The sequence below is a fragment of the Onychomys torridus genome, chromosome 20 (assembly GCF_903995425.1).
Source record: "Onychomys torridus chromosome 20, mOncTor1.1, whole genome shotgun sequence".
NCBI classification, from domain to species: Eukaryota; Metazoa; Chordata; class Mammalia; order Rodentia; family Cricetidae; genus Onychomys; species Onychomys torridus.
The window spans coordinates 46,810,115-46,817,088 of NC_050462.1; positions in this window are offsets into that span (position 1 = coordinate 46,810,115).

A 6,974-nucleotide genomic window follows, 5' to 3' on the forward strand; every position below is an offset into this window, starting at 1 on the left:
TGTTGGGCATTTTGATGTCTAATTTCTTGAGTTCTTTATATATTCTGGATATCAGCCCTCTGTCAGATGTGGGGTTAGTGAAGACCTTTTCCCATTCTGTAGGCTGTCGCTTTGTCTTGTTGGCCGTGTCCTTTGCTCTACAAAAGCTTCTCAGTTTCAACAGGTCTTATTGATTGATTGTTTCTCTCAGTGTCTGTGCTACTGGTGTTATATTTAGAAAGTGATCTCCGGTGCCAATGCGTTCAAGAGTACTTCCTACTTTCTCTTCTATCAGGTTCAGAGTAACTGGATTTATGTTGAGGTCTTTGATCCACTTGGACTTAAGTTTTGTGCATGGTGACTGATATGGATCTATTTGCAGCCTTCTACACATTGACATCCAGTTATGCCAGCACCATTTGTTGAAGATGCTTTCTTTTTTCCATTGTACATTTTTGGCTTCTTTGTCAAAAATTATATGTTCATAGGTGTGCGGGTTAATGTCAGGGTCTTCAATTCGATTCCATTGGTCCACATGTCGGTTTTTATGCCAGTACCAAGCTGTTTTTATTACGGTAGCTCTATAGTAGAGCTTGAGGTCAGGGATCGTGATGCCTCCAGAGGTTGTTTTATTGTACAGGATTCTTTTGGCTATCCTGGATTTTTTGTTTTTCCATATGAAGTTGAGTATTATTCTTTCCAGATCTGTGAAGAATTGTGTTGGTAATTTGATGGGGATTGCGTTGAATCTGTAGATTGCTTTTGGCAAGATCTCAAAAAAAAAAAATCAGTAGCCCTCCTATATACAGTAGACAAATAGGCTGAGAAGGAAATCAGAGATACATCACCCTTTACAATAGCCACAAATGATATAAAATACCTTGGGGTTACTCTAACTAAGCAAGTGAAGGAGCTATATGACAAGAACTTTAAGTCCCTGAAAAAAGAAATTGAAGATGTCAGAAAATGGAAAGATCTCCCATGCTCATGGATAGGCAGGATTAACATGGTAAAAATGGCAATCTTACCAAAAGCAATCTCTTAATGCAATCTTCTTAACTCAAAATTTCTATTGCTTCATGGTCACTGTTGGTTGGTAAATTATGTGCTTCCGAAATTTGTGCAAGTCATCTAAATTATCAAAATTTTTTTTGTTTTTTGTTTCTTTTTTTAAAGATTTATTTGTTTGTTTATTATGAACACAGTATTCTGCCTGCATGTGTCCCTGCAGGCCAGAAGAGGGCACCAGATCTCATTACAAGTGGTTGTGAGCCACCATGTGGGTGCTGGGAATTGAACTCAAGACCTCTGGAAGAACAGTCAGTGCTCTTAACCACTGAGCCATCTCTCCAGTCCCTTGTTTTGTTTTTCAAGACAGGGTTTCTCTGTAGCTTTGGAGCCTGTGCTGGAACTCACTTTGTAGACCAGGCTGGCCTTGAACTCACAGAGATCCACCTGCCTCTGCCTCCAGAGTGCTGGGATTACAGGCATGCGCCACCACCACCTGGCTAAATGATCAAATTTGTTGGCAGACACTTGTCTGTAATACTCTCCTATAATCCTTGTGGTGTGGGGAGGGGTTAAAACAGGGCCTCAGGCGGAGGTGGTGGTGCACGCCTTTAATCCCAGCATTCGGGAGGCAGAGCCAGGCGGATCTCTGTGAGTTCAAGGTCAGCCTGGTCTCCAAAGCAAGTTCCAAGAAAGGCGCAAAGCTACACAAAGAAACCCTGTCTTTAAAAAACCAAAAAAAAAAAAAAAAAAAAAAAAAAAAAAAAACCCAGAGCCTCCCATCATAGCCCAGGCTAGCCTGAAACTTGAGATACAGCTCAGAGCAGCGTCAAACCTTCAGCAACTCTGCCTCAGCCTTCATTCAGTATGGCGGGGATGTAGGCATGAGCTGCTAGGCCTGGCTTTCTTATAATCTTTTTAATTTCAGTAAAATAGGTAGTAATGTCCTCACTTTAGTTCCTGATTTAAGTCGTTCAAATGTTTTCTCCCTCTCTCCCGGGTCATGTAGATAACAATGTGTTGATTTTCTTCAACTGTTTAAAGAGCAAACTTTTGGGTTCGCTGACTTTTATCTATTGTTTCCTGCCTTTCACTTCCTTCCTCATACTACTTGTGGGTATAATCTTTCTTGGGTGTTTTATGTTTTGTTTTGTTTTTGAGAGGGCCTTGAATCACTGCAGAATCACTCTGGTTAGAACCTGCTCGGCTGTGCTGAAGGACGTCGCGAGAGTGGGCATCCTTTCTTCTTCCTTCTTTGAGGAATTATAATTTTTAAATAAAAAAGGAAGCATTAAACTTAAAGAAGATAATAATAAAATTGTCTACAGGAGGGTTGGGGATTTAGCTCAGTGGTAGAGTGCTCACCTAGCAAGTGCAAGGTCCTGGGTTCGATCCTCAGCTCAAAAAAAAAATGTGTGTAAGAAATGGAAACCATGGCATACACACCTGCAATGCTCGACACAGAAGAGGCACAGGAGCATCACTCACTCCAGCCAGGGCACAGAAGGGGCGCGGGAGCATCACTCCAGCCAGGGCACAGAAGGGACGCGGGAGCATCACTCCAGCCAGGGCACAGAAGGGGCGCGGGAGCATCACTCCAGCCAGAGCACAGAAGGGACACGGGAGCATCACTCACTCCAGCCAGGGCACAGATGGGACGCGGGAGCATCACTCACTCCAGCCAGGGCACAGAAGGGACGCGGGAGCATCACTCCAGCCAGGGCACAGAAGGGACGCGGGAGCATCACTCCAGCCAGGGCACAGAAGGGGCACGGGAGCATCACTCCAGCCAGGGCACAGAAGGGGCGCGGGAGCATCACTCCAGCCAGGGCACAGAAGGGGCGCGGGAGCATCACTCACTCCAGCCAGGGCACAGAAGGGACACGGGAGCATCACTCACTCCAGCCAGGGCACAGAAGGGGCGCGGGAGCATCACTCACTCCAGCCAGGGCACAGAAGGGGCGCGGGAGCATCACTCACTCCAGCCAGGGCACAGAAGGGGCGCGGGAGCATCACTCACTCCAGCCAGAGCACAGAAGGGGCGCGGGAGCATCACTCCAGCCAGGGCACAGAAGGGGCGCGGGAGCATCACTCACTCCAGCCAGAGCACAGAAGGGGCGCGGGAGCATCACTCACTCCAGCCAGGGCACAGAAGGGGCGCGGGAGCATCACTCACTCCAGCCAGGGCACAGAAGGGGCACGGGAGCATCACTCCAGCCAGGGCACAGAAGGGGCACGGGAGCATCACTCCAGCCAGGGCACAGAAGGGGCGCGGGAGCATCACTCACTCCAGCCAGGGCAAGGCCATCTTGGATTACAGATTACACCTTGTCTCCAAAGATGACCACAGCAAGGATGGAATAAAAGAAGAGGAGGTGGAGGAGGAGGTGGAGGAGAGGAAGGAGAGGGAAAGATGGAAGAGAGGAGAAAATAAATGATAAGGATGCTGATGGGAGGAGACAGAGTCCCTCTGTGCAGCCCTGGCTGTCCTAGAATTTGATGTGTAGACCAGGCTATTCAAACTTGCAGAGATCCTCCTGCCTCTGACTCCCAAGTGCTGGATTAAAGGTGTGCGCCACCTCCACTCAGCCCTTTCTACTTTCATGTCTCCCTTCCTTCCTCCCTCCTTCCTTCCTTTTTCCTTCCTTCCTCCCTCCCTCCCTCTCTTCCTTCCTTCCTCCTTCCTTCCTTCCTTCTTTCCTCCCTCCTCCCTCCCTCCCTCCCTTCCTCCCTCCTTCCTTCCCTCCTTCTTCCCTCCCTCCCTCCCTCCCTTCCTCCCTCCTTCCTTCCCTCCTTCCCTCCCTCCCTCCCTCCCTTCCTCCCTCCTTCCTCCCTCCTTCCCTCCCTCCCTCCCTCCTCCCTCCTCCTCCCTTCTTCCCTCCTTCCCTCCCTCCCTCCCTCCCTTCCTCCCTCCCTCCTTCCCTCCTCCCTCGCTCCCTCCCTCCCTTCCTCCCTCCTTCCTTCCTTCCTTCCTCCTTCCTTCCTTGCTTCGCTTTTTTCTCTTTTATTTCCTTTTCTTGAGACAGGATCTCACCAGGTAGCCCTGGCTGTCCCAGAGCTCACTATGCAGACCAGACTAGCTATGAATTCACAGAAATCCACCCACATATGCCTCCGAAACACTGGGGTTAAGGAGGTACAGCACCATGCCGATTTTTTTTTTTCTTTTGTGACCAACTGAGTTTAAGGTTGTTTTCATGAGTGTGAACAGGAAATTTACCATGTTTGTGTATTTGTTTGATTTTTATACTGGGTCTCATGTAGTCCAGGCTGGCCTCAAACTCCTGGTCCTCCTGATCTCCCAGGTGCTGGGATTATAGATGTGTGCTGCCATGCATGGTTTATGTAGTACCCGGGATCAAACCCAGGGCCTGCCACATGCTAAGCAAGCACTCTACCAACTGAACTGCCAGCTCTGTTTTTTTTTGTGTGGGGTTTTGTTTGTTGGTTTGTTTGAAATGGAGTCTCATTCTATAGCCTCCATGTTTGGCCTAGAACTTTCTAAGCTGACCAGCCTGGACTTGAACTTATCATCATGATCCTCTTGCCTCTGACCCCTGAGTGCTGGGGAAAACAGGTGTGTGCCACCAAGCCCAACTTTTATTTATGTTTATATATTAAAATTTTGTTTTGTACCCTGTTAAATTCACTGGTTCTTTCTTTTTGTTGTTTGGCTAAGATTTTATTCATAAAATATTTTAAAATAAACACTGTTCTTTATTTTTGTTGCTAGTTTATGCTATTTTTAAAGTTTTTTTTTTTTCATCATCTTAGAACCTACAATTCAATGACAAAAAATCTGGTAAAAGTGGACATGGCAGCACATGCCTTTAATCCCAGCACTCGGGAAGCAGAAGCAGGAAGATCTCTGTGAGTTCGAGGCCAGCCTGGTCTACAGAGCGAGTTCTAGGACAACCAGGGCTACACAGAGAAACCCTGTCTTGAAAAAACAAAGAAACAAAAAGGTAAGAATTTTTTTTAACATATATTGTATGGTATGTGTTTGCATGCATGCCCATGTCAGGACACAGATGTGGAAGTCAGAAGACACTGTGTGGAAAGGAATGTGTTCTCTCCTTTCATCGTGGGAGCCTCAGGGATTGAACTCAGGTTGTCAGGCTTGGTGACAAGTGTCCTTTACATTCTGAGCCATCTCAGTGGACCAGATTCTCTTTTTTGATAGATTTAAAGAGAAACTATTTAAATGGTATTGTAGTGGCATTCCTGCTGAGCTCCTGGCCTGGCTCCAGAGAGCAGCACCTCGCCCTAATCCTTCCTTTGTTTAACCACACCTTTGTTTCATTTCCCTTATCACCTCTGTGAATCTTGTCTGAGAGTCAAGGATCAGAGAGTCCCCCAAGGGTCAAAGGCCTATGCAAAACTTGGTCCAGGAAACCCAGAAAACCGAGGTACCTGATAGATCAAGTAATTTGTACCTGGCATTTGGTCTCTGGGAGCTCCTTTTGGTTTGCTTTGAAGGTACGGAAATTAATTATCTAAACTGTGAAAAAGAGTAAATAATGTGCCCTAGGTGAAGGGAAGAGTGCTTCAGTCCTTCGAGGCTGGGCCCCCTGCAGCCATGATAGACTAAATTCATTCCTAAGATGCCTCTGTGTCTTCTTTCCATGGACCCGCGTGAACCCACACAATCGTGTAGCTACATGGTATACCCTTCTTATAAAGGGAGACCATAGGATCCTAGGGATTCTCTAAGGATTGGAGTCTAGGGATTGGAGGTATCATGGGACTCTTCGGTACACTTGTTTCTTTCCATTTGGGCTGTGAATCCATGGAGACTTACTCCCTAGTTTATTCTGTAATTGTTCTCACTTGTTAAGGGCCACTTCTGGGAGCAGAGAGCAGTAAAAATTAATAGAGATAGGACCCTGGATGCTGTCCTCTGGTCTGCCAGAAGTGAGGGACATATCAGAGAAAAAAATTTATGCCATAATGATAATTTAGAACTTGTAATATTTTTGTTTACTTTGTTTAAAATTCTATTTATTTATTTATTTATTTATTTATGGAGCTGAGGATCGAACCCAGGGCCTTGAGCTTGCTAGGCAAGCGTTCTACCACTGAGCTAAATCCCCAACCTGTTTTTATTTTTAAGACAGAGTTTTGTTATGTAGCATAGGCTAGCCTTGAACTCATAATCCTCCTGCCTCAGCCTCTCTAGTGCTGAGATGACAGGCGTGCATCCTCACACCTGGCTGTGCCAGATTTAGAAATCACTGATGTCTATCCTTCCTCTAATTTGGGAACTAGTGTTAAGCCTGAATCCAAGAAGAAGCCCAGTTCTTCGTCTGGTTAGACTCAGTGTCTCAGTTAGGGTTTCTATTGCTGTGAAGAGACACCATGACCACGGCAACTCTTATAAAGAAAACATTTAACTGGGGTGGCTGGCATTCAGAGGTTCAGTCCATTATCATCATGGTGGGACGTGGCGGCGTGCAGTCGGAGGTGGGGCTGGAGAAGGAGCTGAGAGTCCTACAAATTGCAGGCGACAGGAAATGGACTGAGACACTGGGCGGAGTCCTGAGCATAGGAAACCTCAAAGCTGGTCTCCTCAGTGACTCTTCCTCTAACATCCACTCAATAGAGCCACGGCTCCTAATTGTGCTCCTCCCGATGAGATTATGGGGGCCAATGACATTCACACTACCTCACTCAGTGAGACAGTGCTGAGCCGATGAACACGTCTTATCTGTGTCTCATGTTGAAATCAGGAAAAGTGAAAAATAAAAGTTGCTTTGAGTGAGCTGATGTCAGTCTGTCCATGTATGTGTAGTACAGTTTAGAGTTTCCCTACCAGGATTGCCAGCCTTCTTCCTTAACCTTCTCGAAAAGATACTGAGAGCCTTTCTCATTTCATCTACAGATCTAGGGCAAAAGCTTAGGACAAGGCGATATGGTAGGATGGACAGGTAACAGAAGAGAAAACACAGTTTGTCAGTATGGGACAAAGGTGAGGAGGACAGAGTCTG